We start from the raw sequence: 19,159 nt of genomic DNA on the forward strand, positions 1-19,159 counted from the left end.
AACACAATTTAGTATAAAGAAGAAAAAATGGCTTTGAGATTGTTCTGGAAGCCTTTGTATTATGCTAGGTGAAGGAAGATCAAAACCTATTTATGATGTAATATGGACCCAGAAGCAGATGAAATGAATGCATTTATAAAATATATTTGATTGAATATAAAACTATATGGGATGGATAAAGACAAACTGAAACCAAGAAACCAAAGACAGAATTTTGTAGTTCAGAAGAAAGAGCCAGAAGAGAGGAAGCAGCTATGTTCTAGTTATTGTCAGTTCCCTGGAAAATTATTCTTCTGTTGCATAAATGATTATTAGTAATTATCAGTATTAATTGAGATTAGATGGCATTCATTTCCTGTTAGTGCTATAATCATTTGGTAGGCTGGTGAAATAAACAACATAAGCTTATAGATTTACAGTCCTGTTTGTAGAAAATCCTGAATAGATGTTTCTATGCTACAATCAAACTGTTGTTGGAATTCCTTCTGAGACTCAGGGAGAAAAATATGTTTTTGGTTTCCTCTTGAAAGTTAGATAGTTTTCCTTGCAGCACTGAAGGAGCACTGTCTCTCTTCTTCCTACACTCTTCAATTTATAAACCTGTGTGATATCAGACCATCTTCATAATCAAGGGCAATATATTTATTTTCAGATTAGGTGATCAGAAATCTCATTTCTATATCCTGTTTATATGTCTTCTTCCATACCCATCCCCCAAAAGAAGTCAGACTTCAGAGTAAGAAGTGAACATGGCTGGAAGGAAGTTTTTCATTTTGAAAAGATAGCTAGTGCATAAGTAACAAGAAAATTCTCACAGCAAAGATGAGAGCTGTCATGAAATCAAAACACAATGTGGTAGAGAATAGGGATGAAAGAGAAAAGTGCCAGTGGACTCAAAACTCTCTCATACACTTCATTCTTCACAACTGTATGAAGAAGATGTATCTTGAATATTCTCATGGGTAAGCATGTTTAATGATTTCTTAATAATTGAAATCTAAATATTTTCAAAGGTTTAAAAATCAGTGAAGCTTAAGAATATTGTACAGAAATATTACTAATATAACTAAAAGCAGTAATAGCTTGCAATTTAATAACATATGATTCATTATAAATTTACTTGATATATAAAATTCTTGCAGGGTCTTTGAAAAGTGATTTAAAAGTAATTAGAATGCACATTGTCATAGTTTTCAGTGGTAAAACTTGCATATTTCACAGAATAGACCAAAAGCTGAGTCTATACTCAGTGATGACTACTTATGTAATTTCTCACCTTATTTGAAAAGTAATTTTAAGTTTTAAGGAAGAAAGCACTGGAATAGGAAGTGCCCACGCTCACTTTTTCTACTATGTACTTTAGTGGCATCATTTACACTCTAATTATGCATGAAATTACATTGGGTTTCTTGCTAAATGCAAAGAAAGAAATGTTTTCATGATGCATTCTTTCTATAGCAAACATTTCTAAAACTGTACTGCTGATACAGCTCATCAAAGAAACCATATGAGATGAAATATATGTGAGGAAAACACTAATTAGAGAGATTTCCTTTCCCAAATACACATGTGCAAACCCCATTAATGTCAATCACAAGGAGATATTTTTCTACAGAATGCCCCTAGGTAAAAACACATAGCTGCCTTTTTCTTTCCAATTAGAGACACAATATATTTTATTCCTCCAAATCATTAACAAGTTGCACTACTGCATTTTCTAAATGAAAATCAAGACCATGTTGTCCATAAAAGCGTACCAATTAGGTTGCTCAGCTGATATTTGTACAACAAAAAGTGATCTTGAAAAGGATAATGCGTGTGTGTGTGTGTGTGTGTGTGTGTGTGTGTGTGTGTGTGTGTGTGTATGTAGTATGCATGCATGTACACAGGAGTGTGTATTTATGTGGAGGCCAGAGGTTCATGCTGAGTTTCTTCCTTAATCACTTCACACTTTATATATTCAGACAGGATCTCTCTCACTTGAACCCACAACTTGCTGATTAGGGTAGACTGGTTAGTTAGCTTGCTCTAGGAATTCTCACTTTACTCTGTTTAAGCATAGGAATTGATTTGGATGCTAATCCAAACTGAAGTTCCTGTATTTTCACACCAAGTACTTAACTAGTAAACTATTACTTTGCACAAGGGATATTTTGAAATACTTTTTTTGATGTTGATCTTATATTTACCAAGATGCACTTTGAAGTAACTGATTTTTCCAAAGACTTTTAGCCAAGATTTACTGATCATTTCATGTAGATGGAGCTTACTTGATTTCTTTATATGCAGTATGTAAATCATTATGTTAAAACTTACTGGTACAATATAGACTCTACAGGTGTTTTCAGTGATCTGTCAACCTTGCAGAACACTAATTGAATTTATGACTTACTAAATATTTAGAGATTTAACCATGCTGTGGCAAAATGTGAAATTATTCTCAACACTACAAAACATATCAGTGAATACCATTATTCTCACTCTTGAGATAAAATAGACAGAATGGAAACTAATCTGTATGTTATACTGAAAATACATATAATTTAACTAAGTTTAGCTGCTAAACCTTCAAGCATTTATAAAAAGGAAATGTAAAAATCATACCAACAAAGAATGCATTTCCTTTGGAAATAGTAAGACTTATTGAAAATAATCTAATCGACATGAGGTTTATTTTTTGGTGTGTGTGTGTGTGTGTGTGTGTGTGTGTGTGTGTGTGTGTGTGTAGCATCATATTCTAAAATATTGTAGTGTCCAAAATACCATAGCCATAGCAAATATTTAGCCATGACATTGCTCATGATTTCTACCAATTATGTTACTGATGTCATGATATAGAGATGACAAGGTCAACATTTACCTTATTGTCCAAGGATAGACAATGTTATACTACTTTGCCTGGTTTTAGCAAACCACTTGACATTACTCCAAAATTATAGCATTATTTTGTCTTTATCTTTCACAACTCACCAACAGGTCCTTAAAATTTTGTTTATCTGCCAGGTGGTGGTAGCGCACGCCAATAATCCCAGCACTTGGGGAGCAGAGCCAGGTGGATCTCTGTGAGTTCGAGGCCAGCCTGGTCTACAGAGTGAGATCCAGAACAGGCCTTAAAACTATATAGAGAAACACTGTCTTGAAAAAAAATACAAAAAAAGATTAACAATGTTTTGAAAAATGATTGGGTAGACATTTGATTTTAGCTATGATGTATGAAAAGTTCATCTTAAAACAGAAGCAGAAACCTCAAAACTAAAGGTCAATTGTGGAGCTTTTCTCAAAAAAAGGCAAGTGAATTTGTATTGCAAACCACCACAGTCTTCCCTACCCCCATGTGTGTGTGGGGGGGGTTGTATTTCTGTCTGTTTCTCTGTCCCTTCTGAAGTTTTGGTATAGTAGTGGTAGACAGACATTCTACCTATGAGCTATATTCTTGACATCTCTTTACTTTTTAAAATCCTTTTAACACAAAGATCTCTTACTTGAATTTTATACCTTTAATATCATTGTTGTGTCATCTCACCAAAAAATACACAACATCCTCATATGAAATCATTGTAGAAATATTTTTGAAAAGTTTTATTCATCATTATACTTAGTTTGTGCAAACAGTGAATGAAAGACCAATATAACAGAATGATCATGTGATTCCTCTAAACAACAAACTTGGAAACAAATATCTATATCCATAGGTAACTGCTTAAACTATGTTAAAAAGAACTGAAAGGTTTTTTTGAAAGTTTTGTACAATGTTGTGTGGTAATATTTTATTTGTGCTTTAATAAATAAAGCTTGCCTGGAGATCAGAGGGAAAAGTCAGTCATTATAAGTAAACAAAGAAGTCAGGCATGGTAGCACACGCCTTTAATCCTATCACTTGGCAGGCAGAGATCTGTCTGGATCTCTGTGAGTTCAAAGCCACACTGGAAACAGAGCCAGATGTGGTGGCACATGCCTTAAATTCCAACACTAGTTAACCATGGAGTTCTGGAGGTCTGTACAGACAATCAGGAAGTGACATAGCTGTGCAGGAAGAGGAAGTGATATAGATGGACAGAGAGAGCAAATCAGATGGCAGAACAGCAAGGCATATAGGCATGGGTAGACAGGAAGTATCTTGCATTTGGAATCTGAGGTATTGGTGAGGTGAGGTTAGCTTGTGGCTGTTCCTATTCCTTGATCTTTCTCAGGTTTAACCCCTACATCTGGCTCCATGTTTTTTATTTAGTAAGACCATTTAGAAATTAGTCTACAATATTGAATAGTCAGAAAAGGATGTAGTTAAGTAACTAAGAAAACTTTAATATATTTCCATTCATGTAAATTGCACACCATAATTCAACTCTTTCAATGTACGTATGTTGTTGGTTTTCATTGTAAATCCTTTTTCAATGAAGACATTAGAGGTGAAAAACTAGTGTGAGCATTAACATTTGCTTAGAAAAGCCAAAGAAGCTGTTCATACACACAAAGAAAACAATTCAGTCTCCTTCCATGCAGTGCTGTTTTTCCTATTCTGAATGGCCTTGTATTTGACTTTTCTTGTTCTATTCAGCAGTACTGAGATAACTCTCTGGTTTATACTCAGCTATTACTTTATAGCTCAGACAAATCTGTAACAAAGCACAAGTCAAAGAATCTGTGATCTATGATCCACTTGCCTCAGATTCCTTGGTATCTGGGATCATGCATGTTCCACCAGACCTGGAGACTCCTCAACCTCTCAGGAATCAACAACAGGATAATGCCAAAGGCTATAGCTAGCATGGAACTAGAGCTACAAGGATTATAAACTTTACACACTCATAAATGACAATTGTCTGACAAATTGTTAGACAAAAATGGGACTAGATTTTAAAGAAGAAATCACTGGTTAGGCAGTCTCAGGAGAGGTTCTGTGTTTTGTCTTTCCCCTAAAAATTCCTGCAGGAACTTGTCATAAGAGCTAATAGAGATCCACTACAGAAAGTATGAATAGAAAGTAATCTTCAGAACAGAATCTTGCTACCTGGAGGGAGAAAAGAGGCTGCCGAGGTTCACGAAGGAAATCAAACTTACAAGATTCAGGAAGATGCTAAAAATTACAGGATTCACAAACTTGCACACCACAGTTTTATAAACAGTAACAACTGTTGGGGAAAAGGGACTCTCTGATTAGCCCATTGATATTCCCTGCACTCCACAGATGCAGATTTATAAATCATTATCCATGCTTGTGGAGGAATTTTGATGAAAGAGTTAGTTTGAATCACTCATACTCCTGTCCCTAACTCTCACCTCTGTTTCTATATGTAAATCAAATAAATTAAGCTGATCAAGATAGATTTGAGTAGAATCATCCCTTGATTTAAATGTTGGTGTCATGTCTTGTGTGAACCAGTTTACTATCTCTCTAGGGAAAAAAATGACAAAACAAACCCACACTCTAAGAAAAAGGCCTTACCAAATGCATTTTATTTCAGTCCCACATACACCTCCTGGCATCCCAAGATAGGGCTAGGTACAATAGGATGAAAACTTACAAAGGATACAAGCTAGAGGCACAGACAATGAGAACTAGTGATATTATTTGATAAAGTGTAGAAAGCTTCTCACTCATACTTCAAAGAGCAGAGAGATTTTACAATAATAGTGAGTTGTTACCTAAGAGCTATAAGACAGACACTCTTTCTGAAGGATTCTTTTGAAAACCCAGCATTAAAAGGGAAAAATAGGATTTTAAGATATTAGAACAAAAATTACAGCGTGTATTAAACAAAATTAGTTTTTTAATTTATCAGATTAATATCAAATATCTGAAACAGATGTGTATTTACTTCAAATACCATTATTCAAATTAACATTATTAGCTTTCAACAAAGACTATAATTGGGACCAAAATAAAAAGATAAACAAATGAATGAACAAGGTAATAGTCACTAAGTCTTGATCAAGTTAATGTCATAGATGGTGGGTTATCAGCTTTTTGATAACAGTAGTTCATATTAAAAGGACATTGATGGAAGGAAGAGGACATATTGGAATATGCAATGTGAGAAGTAATGAAAGAATTTTAGGACAAAATAACAAGGAGATGAGAGAAATCAGAGTGCTATAACAGATTAGGTTTATCATTGATGGTTACATTGATGGGATTCAAAACTGAAGAAAGAATCAATGAGCATCAAGAAAGTTAATATAACTACTGAAACTGAATAGGAAGTAAGTCAGAATGTACAAAATCAGAGCATCTGGAACCTTGAAACCCATGAAATAGGAATTATGCACATAATTTTAATAGTATTAGATACTAACGATGACATGAAAAGGAAGACAACATTTGAATGACTGGAAAATATATCAAACCACGAACTGGGACAGAAGAAGACAAAAACCCAGGCTTACAAGAAAAGCTCAGAAGACAAAAAGGAAGGGTTACAAGGAACAACACAAGTTACAGGAAACTAAAATGGAGGGGAAAGTCTTAAGGGAGTCAGTTGGTGGTAGAAGTGGGAAGAAAAAAGTCTGTGAAGTGAGAAGTCTGAGAACTAAAGCAGATTTTCTGGCAAAACATATGCAAATAAGACATATGAGGAAACATTTGAAATATTAAGGAAAAATCTGTACTTTCATATTTCTTCAAATTGTACTTCTAAAATGATAGCCTCTAAACATTTACAAACATTTATAGCTTCATTCACCTCTGGGGATGCAAATCCCACAAGAACAGTGATATTAACTATTCTACAAAGTATGAAAAGAGGTAACATTCCTGAATTAATGTCATAAGAGGAGCATTGTTCCAATGTCAGGAAGAAATGGAAATACTGCAAATCCGCAAAACCCCAGAGTGAACTCTTCCATAAAAATACAACAGATTTTTCACAAAACACCAGTGAAAAGAATCAAATGTGTATAAAATAGTGGTTTACAATGAAGAGAGAGATCTTAGATAAGCAAAGTCAGTTGCCCTTTGAAAAATCACCCAGTGAAAGCAAGACCAGAAAAATAATAAGACTTTTCTAATCACAGCAGCAAATATAGAAAAAATTATTTGAAAAGCCAAGCACCCAGGTATGATATGATGCACACAGAGATGAGATTGTGTACACTTTCTACCATGAGCATTTCAAGATGGTTGAGTCTTGTCATCCTTATTCAATATTCTCCTGGCCAATAAAGCAAGAAAATGAAATAACTATTCTATGGATATCCAGAAATCTCTAAAAAGGAGAGGGAAGGAGGGAGAGGAGGAGTGGGAAAGAGAGAAAGAGAGAAAGAGAGAGAGAGATTTATAAGAAGTTGGGTAAATAGGTGAGGAGGATCTACTAGGAGTTGAAGAAGGAAAACATGATCAAAACACACTATAAAAACTATTAAAAATACAAAAAAGAGCCGGGCGGTGGTGGCGCACGCCTTTAATCCCAGCACTCGGGAGGCAGAGCCAGGTGGATCTCTGTGAGTTCGAGGCCAGCCTGGGCTACCAAGTGAGTTCCAGGAAAGACGCAAAGCTACACAGAGAAACCCTGTCTTGAAAACCCCCCTCCCAAAAAAAATACAAAAAAAAATAAATAAATAAAACTGTCTCTATTTCTTGGTGATATTATTGTCTATCTAGGCATTCTGACAGAATAAAAGGAAAAAAAAACAGTAAAACTGTTGGAAATAACAAAGAGAATTCCCTCCTTCCAATGTCTCTCCTCCTAGTCCCTCCTCCATCACCTCTCTGCCCCCTCCATCCACTCCTCTTCCTCCCTTTCTGTTCAAAAATGGGCAGACCTCCATGAATATGAGCAAAACATGGCATATCAAGTTATGGTGAGACTAGGTACCTCCCCTCTTACTAAGGCTGGACAAGGCAACCCAATATGAGGAATGTAGTCCCCAAAAGCCAGAAAACGAGTCAAAGACAGCCCCTGCTCCTACTATTATGAGTCCCACAAGAAGATCCAGCTATACACATGTCATATATAGTTAGAAGGCTGAGGATATTGTCATTGTTTATGATGGTTGGTTACAAGTTGTTAATTGTTAATGGTCAGGAAAAAAGCTGAACATTGAGATTAGATTCAGAGGTTTTCTTTAAAAAAGAAAGAAAAAAGAGAAAAGTATATAGATATGAGATAGATCACTGAATCTATTCTGAGAAAAAAGATAAAGAATAATAGGATAAATGAGTAGATCACTGAATCTACACTAAAAAGAAAAAGAAGATATAAAAATGACAAAAGGTAGATTATTGAAACTTTTATGAAAATATGAATATGGTAAAATAAAAAGGTTAATTTTTGAATCTACTTTTAAAAAGGAACTACTTGTTTTAAATAGGATAAGCAGTGAAATTTTTTGTCTGAGTTTATCAAATGTTTCTGGACTGGACATTGTTAATATATATATTGGAGTTTTTTGTCTGAATCTGTCAAATGTTAATGGACTAGACATTCTTAATGTAATCTTGACTGTGTATATTGCATATACTTATTTGATATAATTTTTCTTGTATTAGTTATAAGCTTTTTTTAATTTTAGACAAAAAGAGAGGAAATGTGGTGGTATTATGTTCCCCAAAATATTGCATACCCTAATAAATGTATCTGAGGTCAAAGAACAGGACAGCCACAATATTAAACAGAGGAAAGGCAGTGGTAGCACATGCCTTTAATCCTAGCATTCCAGAGGCAGAAATCCATGTGTTCAAGGATACAGCCAAGCATGGTGACTCACACCTTTAATCCCAGAAAGAAAGCATTTAATCCCAGGGAGTGAGGCGGAAAGCAGAAAGATATATAAAGTGTGAGGACCAGAAACTAGAAGCATTTGGCAGGTTAAGCTTTTGGCTGGTTAAGCTTTCAGGCTTCTAGCAGCAGATCAGCTGAGAGCCTTTGGGATGAGGACACAGAAACTTCCAGTCTGAGGAAACAAGTTCAGATGAGAAGTTGGCCAGGTGAGGTTAGTTGTGGCTTGTTCTGTCTCTCTGATCATCCAGTGTTCACCCCCAATACCTAGCTCAGGTTTGATTTTTATTAATAAGAACTTTTAAGATTCCTGCTACAGTGTTGGATTTTGTTAAAGGCTTCATCAGCATTTGATGAGACTATTATATGGTTTTTTTTCATTCAGTTTGTTTCTATGGTGAATTACATTGACAATTTAAGATGAAGCGTACTTGATCATGGTGGATGATCTTTTGGATGTATTTTTGTATCAAAGTTCATGAGGAAAATTGGGCCAAAAATTTTCTAATTGGTCTTAAGGACTACTCAACAAGAGGATAATCATATCTGGTACTAGAAACCTACAGAACTACACAGGGCTAGTGAAGACATGGGTCTTGGAGGAGAACCTACAACCATCATTTTAATAAACCAGCGTAATTACTTACTATATCTAAATATTTATCATTGTGACCACAGAGAAGTTTAGATCTTACCAATCATCAAAGAAATATCTCCCTGAAACAGATGGAGAACACTACAGAAAACCACTACCACTAAAAATGCAAAGTAAAAGAAACTGTGTGTTGCCCAGCTCCAACTGAGAGATTGCAACATCACTCCTGCACTTAAAATTAGGGATCATAGCAGAAGATGCAGTGGAGAGATTCTAAGAGCCAGAGGAACAGGAATCTACTGTGAAATGCCATAACCTAAAAATGTCAGAAATGTGGTGATACTTTAATTGTGCTGAAATGTGATTTTATTTGTATGTTAATAAATAAAGTTTGCCTGGAGATCAGAGGTCACATAGTGAGCCATAAACAGAAGTCAAGCGGTGGTAGCACACACCCTTAATCTGATCTCATGGCAAACAGAGTCTCTGTGTGGTCAAGGACACAGCCAAGCATGGTGACACATGCCTTTAATCCCAGTACCAACCATAGAGACCTGGAGGTCTATATAGACAGGCAGTGATGAGGAAGTGATGTGGGTGGGCTTAGAGCCAATGAGAAGGCAGAACAGGAAGGCAATAAAAGTGCAGTTTAGACAGGAAGAAGCTCTCTGGGGAAAAGATAGAGAAGAGGTAAGATAAGGCTAGTCGTGGCTATTCACTATTTCTCTGAACTCTTCGGTTACTATGCCTGTATTTGGCTCTGTGTTTCTTATTTAATAAGACTATTTAGAAATTCATCTACAAAGAAACATTACACCCACAAGGTTTCAACAACATGGCTGCCTAAACAAGACCTAAATAAGGAAGATACCAATAAACATGCTATTGCTAAAGAACAAAAATAAAACATATACATATTGGTATATCATATATTTAAATGTATGATATATATTTAAACTATAATATATACATATATTTAAGTTTATGATATCCATTTAAACTTAACTTGCTAATAAAAGATCTTTTACTTATTTGTCAACAATGGTGTTTGATATCTGAAGACTGCAATATGTTCATACTAATTTTGTAAACTTAAATCTAGTTCGGAATTAATTTTAATTATGAAAAGTCAGTCAGATATTTAAAGAAGAACAAAACATGATCAACTACTTAGTCATAATAAGTTCTCACTTTCCATGTAAGATATGAAGGAGACACAAAAGCAAAGATATAATTGATCATCAGGATGATATTACATAAGCAAGTAAAGAAATATGAAACAAAAAATTGAAATAATTGAGTTGTATTTTCATTCCAAAAACTTTCATTGATCTATGCAACAAATAACAGAAAGCCATAAAAATGTGCATGCCTTTTCTCTGTATCCTGAACAGGATCTGTTGTTTCTATAGTGATAACCATTGCTGCTGTAGTGAGATTGTATTTCAGACAGATTAATTTGCCTTTTCTTGATAGCTTTTCATGACATTGAACTTTTTTTCATATGTTCTTTGACCACTTGTCCTTCATATTTTGAGAATCATCTATTTCATTAGCACACTTTTACTAGCACTTAATCTATTGCTTAACTTATTGGTGTTTACTGTTTGTGTTCTTTATATGTTCTACATATTCATCCTTTGTCAGATGCAAGCAAATATTTTTCCCATTCTGTTAGCTATCTTTTCACCGAATTTTTTCCTTTGTTGTGAAGAATTTTTCTGAATTTTTTTGCAATCTAATTTATCAAATGTTGACATCCTGAGAAATTGAAGCCTTTTTCAGGTCTTTGCTGAATGTCCTGATATAACTTGATTTCCTTGTTATATGTGGCCCAGGTACACTATGTCTGAGAATTTGCTCAAAGAACTCTAAGCCAACATATCACAGAGGTAGTTACTGATTAAAGCTAACTGAAGAACTATTCACCACAGTGAAGTTGTGGAACCAAGTTATACATCCATCATCAGAGCAAGGACAATGAAAACATAGGATGTGTATATAATGGAATGCAATAAAAAATTTTGCCCCCAAAAATAATGAAGTTATGTTACTTGTTAGAAAATAAGTATATTTGGAAATCATCATATTAAGTTAATAGTCTCAGAAAGACAAATATTACATTTTCTTATATTTATATTTTATATAGAAAATTTATATATATGTAAAACAGTTTAGGAGAATAAAGATGACTAATAGATGATAAGAAAGAAAAGAAAGGAATAGTAAGGAGAGAAAAGAGTAGGAAGTAGGGAAAAAGTATATTTCATACTAGTATGAATAGGTTCTTATGAAATCAAGTACTCTGTACAATGAATATGTATCATTACTAATATATACATAGGTATATGAACTGGAAATGCATCCGAGTCTCATATTGTAAATATACATGCTGAAAACGGAATGAGTGGCCAGGGCTAATCTAAATCTTACCTCTGAATAAAACATATTTTGTTTTAAGATTCTCATTCCATAATTCTGACACAGAAACTCAGTAATAAAGAAAAAAATGAGTTTTATAGAAAAGCAAGAAAGAAAGGCACTTCCGAAATACTGCTGGAATAAATGAATAAATATGTTGTAGTTAATTGCAATAATTTGACTGGTAGTATACAGTACTGGCAATAATGTCCAAAACTTATTAGTTCAACTCTAATGAATAGATATTTAAGCAGAGAAAGAACTTTTTAAAAATCATTTAATATAAAATATTTAATTTACAATTGCATGCTGGAAGACTAAATATATAAAGATGAACTAGTAATTCTTTTTGTTTACTCTACTGAAGATGTTGAGAAGGGTGTTGATACTACTGCCAAGAATGGGAAGGATTGGAAAGGAATAAAATAATGGCCCTCACTTTATAGCCTCTGAATATGGAGAAACAAGAGTATACAAGACGGGAAAAGCGAGAAATCAGTGTTTTCTGCAATATTCCAAATATGCCTTCTACTGTAAAGTTATACAGTGGACAACAACCTAGGCATATAAGTTGTGTTGTGCTTTGAACTTAATGAGAATGGTCCACAGGAAAATTCTGATTATCTTTGTGTTATAGAAAAGTGTTCATTAGCTAGTAATAGCTGATTTTAGAGACCATTTGTTTTTTGTAAATAAAAAAAAAACATAGATAATGTGTTTAAGTGGTTGTCCTGATGTTCCAATTTCACAATAATTACTACACAATTGTGAAGGAGGATTGGTCATTTGCAAATGGTAATGACAAATTTTAGTTCAGTGATAACTGCAATATACTACATTACATGTGTAATTAATTGGCAGTGATCCTCATCAAAGCATTGAATCACAGGAAACAGATGAAGGACAAAACTCTCAGTTCCTTGATGTATAGTGTTCCTTGAGATAAGTAGCTAGGTAATGCTACTTATTGATTAATATATTATTCCATAACAATATTAATGCACATTTTTACAGTGCTCACTTTTGTATTCAACTATCCTAAAAGACTAAACAGTTGGCTTAATGAACTTCATGACACTTATGTCAAGTTAAACATTCATCTTTTTGCATCCTATTTCATATCTCAAACAAGTATGAAGTTCAAGAACCATTTTTATTGCTAATGCTGTGTCTTTAAGTCAATGTAAGGGAGGTTTCAAGAATATTAAACCCATCGGCCAATAAAAATGGCTTAATAATAGGCAAACTATTACAGGTAAGTGTTAAGAAAAAAATGTGACACTTAAGGAAATTGCTACAGCAAAGAAAAATAATCTCAATAATAGGGTAATTAGTTGATATTATTTATGTGTCCACCCTATCATTTACAATGAGTCAGAGAGTCAGTTTTCCCTTTTATGTAGACGCAACTATGTATAAATGACAACAGTGCTAATATTATTGTTTTAAAAGGATTTCATTTTTATTTGAATTTGTAATGGTAGGAGATAGATGTATACATTTTATTTTCTACATTGATAAAACTTACACAAATGTCAAATAATTATGTAAGCTTTTAAAATGTACATTAAGCATAAAATTCTCTGACCATAATCACTGGTAAAATCTTCTGCCCACTTTCCTAGAGAAAAACACGATCCATTTATTAGGTACAATTTCAGAATGCATTCTTTTTGTTTTTATTGTTATTTGTTTGTTTGTTTTGAGACAGAGTTTCCCTGTGTAACAGTCCTGGCTGTCCTGTAACTCACTCTATAGACCAGGCTGACCTTGAACTCACTGAGATCCACCTGCCTCTGCTGGGATTAAAGGCATATGCCACCACCGCCTGGCCAGAATTCATTCTTAAAGCCTGTGTAAAACTCCTAAATTCATGTTAAATTTCGGGATGATATAAATATGTGTATATATTAATATGTCATTGGTGAGTAGAGATTATTATTCCTAAAACAGGCTAATCAACTACTAAAGGATTAACAATTCACAATTTTTTAAATGTGATAAGTGGAAGATTCTGTACTAAGTGGAGGCTAGCTCTTGTAGTGGCTAAATTAAAGACATGAAGCATTATTAATGCAAAATAATGAAGTTGATTTTTTTTTTTTTTTGGTTTTTCGAGACAGGGTTTCTCTGTGTAGCTTTGCGCCTTTCCTGGAACTCACTTGGTAGCCCAGGCTGGCCTCGAACTCACAGAGATCCTCCTGGCTCTGCCTCCCGAGTGCTGGGATTAAAGGCGTGCGCCACCACCGCCCGGCGAAGTTGATTTTTAAAATATTACTTGATAAGTTGAGTGAGTCTTTTGGAGGTAGTTGTTTTTTTTTTTTTTTACTTCTTTATAGTCCGGTGTATTGATTTTTGTTAAAATAGGACTTTGAGTCTAAATCTTGTAGCTATGAAGAACTAAGAATAAATAGTAGGCCCTTACTCACATAAGGGCTCTAGTAACAGCACATCAGTAGTTTAAAGATTAGTGTGTAAAGTTAACACTAATTCAGAAATTAACGTATTTACATTCTTACATAACAGCTTGAATTCAAAGCTCAAGAATGTGGATGATAGATAATGCTTTGATATTTCCAAATACAATGCTATATTATTATATATTATAGTATCCCAAATATAATGTTATGTTATGTATGTCAAGTATATATGTATATATGATGTTGAGAAGCTCTGCTGTGGCCCCACTCTTCCAATTCCAGATCCCTCCCATCAGAAAGCCCACCAAGGGTCACCTCCTCCCCTGGAGATGCTCAAGACCACGCCTATAGGGTATTTAAGACAGTCTCTACACCCGCCATGTGATTTCTCTCCTGCTTTCTCCCCCAAGAATCACCCAGGGGTGCTTTGCTCATTAAACCTGGACATTTAATTCAGCCTGGTCTGATTTATTGCATCAATTGACAACCCAATATCAGGGTATGGAAACCTTGCGTGCATGTGTGTGTGCGTGTGTGTGTGTTTGAAGGAGACACAGAGACACAGAGAGATGACGACAAACTAGGCATGACATGGTGCTTCTGTGAAGGTCAGAGAACAGCTTGGAATATTTGTCTTTGTCTTTCATTTTATTTAAAACATAATTTATCTTGTACCCAGCTATGTATCACTGGGATCCTTCTGTTATTGCCTCCCATCTCATGACAGGATTCTGGAGTTATAGATTATCATTATTATATCCTGCTTCTACCTAGGGATCCAAACATATCTTCATGGTTTTATAGCAAATACTTCACCAAATGAATCGAATCACCAGTCACTTAAGAAAATTTAAATTGCTGACTGATAACTGTTTTCCTGTTTTGACTATTACTAATTTACCTAATGAAATGCATTTTTAATGTAAATATATATATATATTTTTTTTTTTTTGGTTTTTCGAGACAGGGTTTCTCTGTGTAGCTTTGCGCCTTTCCTGGAACTCACTTGGTAGTCCAGGCTGGCCTCGAACTCACAGAGATCCGCCTGGCTCTGCCTCCCGAGTGCTGGGATTAAAGGCGTGCGCCACCACCGCCCGGCGTAAATATATTTTTAATTTAATTTAAAATTATTTATTTTACATCCCCACCATAGTTTCCCCTCCATCCTCTCCTCCCATGCTCTCCTCCCTCCTCCCCCTTCAATCCATTCCTCCTCTGTTTCTGTTCAGAAAGAGGTAGGCCTTCCATGGGTATCAACAAAGCTTGGCATATCAACTTGCAATAAGACTAAGCACCTCCCTTATATAAAGTCTGACAGCTAAGAAATGTATTTGTTTTGTTTCTTTTTAATATTATATGACAAAACTTTCAACAAGTTACTACTTTTTTTCACAGAAGTCACTTTTGGCTTTATTTACCAAGTTTGTTTATTAATACTCATATATATAGGTATTAATAAATATATTTGGTGAATATATATATATATATATGATTATGCTATTATCTTTATCTAACAATCTAAGAGAATACCTACACATCCAATTTTAAAGTTTTCTGTATTTAATTTTAATTTTTTTATTATAAAATAACTATTCTGGTCCATTATTTATAATAGAACTCAAACTTCAAAAAGCTCTCCAAGAAGCTGCTGTTAGAACTAAGGAAACAAATGTGAGTGTTGAATAACTTGATAAAAAGCAACCAGAAAAGTTGGCAACTAATGCACCAATCAAGAGTTAGTGTGTTTCTCTCAATGAGTGAAGAATGAAGTCACACCTTCTGCTTCTACTTTTTAATGGAGGTTCTGTGGAAAGGCAATAAATAATAAAGGCAGTTGTCTAATTTGGGAGGAAAAATAAATTTTATTTGTAAATGTGGTATAGCTCCCATAGACCCTGTGTTCAAATTCTTAGCCATAGTGGCACTATTAGGAGGTATTGTCTTGTTGGAATTGGTGTAGCCTTTTGAAAAAAGTGGGTCACCGCAGAGGTGGGCTTTGAGATCTCACCTATGTTCAAGCTATCCTCAGTGTGGGACACAGTTTATTTCCTCTTGTTTGAGGATCAAGACGTAGAATTCTCAGCTCCTTCTCCAGCACCATATCTGCCTGCATGCTGCCTTGCTTTTTGCCATGAAGATAATGGACTATACCTCAGAAACTGTAAACCAGCTCCAATTAAATATTTTTCCTTTATATGAGTTGCCATGGTCATGATGACTCTTCAAAACAATAGAAACCTGCCGGGCGGTGGTGGCGCACGCCTTTAATCCCAGCACTCGGGAGGCAGAGCCAGGCGGATCTCTGTGAGTTCTAGGCCAGCCTGGTCTACAGAGCGAGATCCAGGAGAGGCGCAAAGCTACACAGAGAAACCCTGTCTCGAAAAACAAAAAAAAAAAAAAAAAAACAATAGAAACCCTAGCTAAGACAATAAGTAATAGCGTTTCTTTTTTAGAAAAGTTCCAAAGGAAACTGTACATTCATATGCCCTCATCACAAATACACATTGCTATTAAATTTAGGAAGATAATAACATTCTAGTAGACACCCATATTAGCCTATTAAAAATTTACTATTTCAAGATGTCAATGATCAAATTACTCTATGAAATCAAAACATTTTCAGCAGAAATTCTGGCAAAATTTCTCTACATTTGTCCAACTCCTCATGAATGCATACTCTCATGATGTAGAATTTCCTAAGATATTTGAAACCAAGCTGAAGGACTTCTTTAAACAATGTTCAAACTTAACAGGAAGCAAAACTGATAACACATGGAGTATTGTCACAGAATAAGCAAAGCACACAGTGTAACAGAGCTAAGAGTTCAGAAGTTTGTCATATTTATAGGTAAGCTGATTTTTGCCACACCAACTCCAGTGTCGTCTGTTTGACATGAACAGTTATGTCTATAATAGTGGATGGGAGATACGTGTCCCACGGGACTAAGCTCCTTGGAGGTCCCTGGCAGAGTGCCCACATTATGCTTCCTTCTCAGAGAAGATGTACTTCACAGATCATGAGCTCCCTGGGTTATGGGTTCTGTATAACTGCTTTTCTGATAATGTTCTAATTAATCTATGAAGCACAGCCAAAATTAATGAATGCTTGGATTGTGAACTATGGAGGAAAGGGGAAGCTGGACATGGATCTTAATCAAATATAGCAGAATGATCTGTTTTTTAAGACCCCAAGCCTCTAGATAAAGAAAGTATAATAGTTCAGGCACTTCTAGGGAATGAACACTCACCTACTAGGAATCCCAACTAAAGTGATTTATGGCAGAAGACGTTATCTCATAGGAGGCAGATGGTGGGCCCCTCTGTTGAGGAAGTTCAACATGGGAAACTTAAGGACTACAGAAAAACCCATTCCCCTTACAGGCGTAAAAGTACAAGAGTCCATATTCCAGCAGGTAAAAAGGTTTTATATTAAAAGAGATATGTTATAAAAGAACTGAAGAAAGACAGAGAGGGTCTGCAGCATCCAAATTGGCTAAGTGGGTCATGAGAACCAGGAAAGTAGAAGTGCGTAATAAACTGGATAAGATGAAGGACACAGCTGCAACCGCAAGGAAGCCTACACAAGTCTAGGGACTGTACTAAGTTTAAAAACCACAGACTGCTCTTTGGGTCATAAAGTGCTTGTGGGTGAAGGGATATGTCTAGCGCCGATTAATAATTGTGTGCTTGCTTTTTTTTAAATGATGTAATTGAATTATTGCCAAGCTCTCATTGTTCCTTGTATGACTTGATAGTTTTCTTTTCTGTATATAAACTACTGATTTGCAGAAGTAAAATTGCAGCAGATTCAAACCACTTCTGAGTGTGTTGTCTGTCTGTCATTTGCCGAATCCTTGCTTTCCCAACTACCCAAGCCCTGGTTCCTCTACGGTCGTGGTACCCCTGATGGGCCAGTCCGTGGCAGATTTTTTTATAAAGATGCAAGACAATTTTTTGACAAAAGTAGGGCATTTTTTTCCTACAGATGTTTCTGGGATAACTGGATATATACTTGCAAGGAAATCAACTTAGACTGGTATTTCATATCATATGTATAACTAATTCATATGGATCACTGAATTAAATATAAAAATCCTAATGTTAAAAATTGTTGGGAAAACATGCTATAAAATCTTTGTGACATGCATGTTTCAAATAAAATTAAAAGCACAATCAAGTATACAAACAAGATTGACTGTTCTTGTTCAAAATTCATTTTTTTTTTTTTTGGTTTTTTGAGACAAGGTTTCTCTGTGTAGTTTTGGTGCCTGTCCTGGACCTCTCTCTGTAGACCAGGCTGGCCTCTAACTCACAGAGATCTGCCTGGCTCTGCCTCCTGAGTGCTGGGAATAAAGGCGTGTGCCACCACTTCCCAGCTTAAAATTCATATCTTTTGTTTGTTTGTTTGTTTGTTTTTTTCGAGACAGGGTTTCTCTGTGTAGCTTTGCGCCTCTCCTGGAACTCACTTGGTAGCCCAGGCTGGCCTCGAACTCACAGAGATCCGCCTGGCTCTGCCTCTCGAGTGCTGGGATTAAAGGGCCGCCCGGCTAAAATTCATATCTTTTGAACTTCAAAAAGCACCATTAAGAAAAAATCAAAGTGCAAGTCTATGAAATAGGACCAACATTTCTAAGCACTAGTTTGATAAAGACCTATTTATGGCATACATAGAAATTTTACAGATTGTTAAAAAGATGGCCTAGTTATTGGCGATACATTTGTAGACTTTTATGAGGAAGTTATTCAAATAGCTAATAAGCATGTGAAGAGACACTCATCAACATTAATCACTATGAAAATGAAAACAAAATCTAGACTATACCACCTGGAATGAATATAATCAAATGACAGACATGCAAATGCTGATAATGATGTAGATAAATAGAAACATTTAATACATTCTTGGTGATAAAATAATCTCACATAGAAATTTGGAAGTTTACCAGATTCTTAAAATGTTAACAAGAATTTAATCTACAGTGTGGAAATTTTACTATTTGGAATATTTC

Source organism: Peromyscus californicus, unplaced genomic scaffold (assembly GCF_007827085.1).
Source record: "Peromyscus californicus insignis strain IS unplaced genomic scaffold, ASM782708v3 Scaffold_12__1_contigs__length_115047231, whole genome shotgun sequence".
NCBI lineage: Eukaryota > Metazoa > Chordata > Mammalia > Rodentia > Cricetidae > Peromyscus > Peromyscus californicus.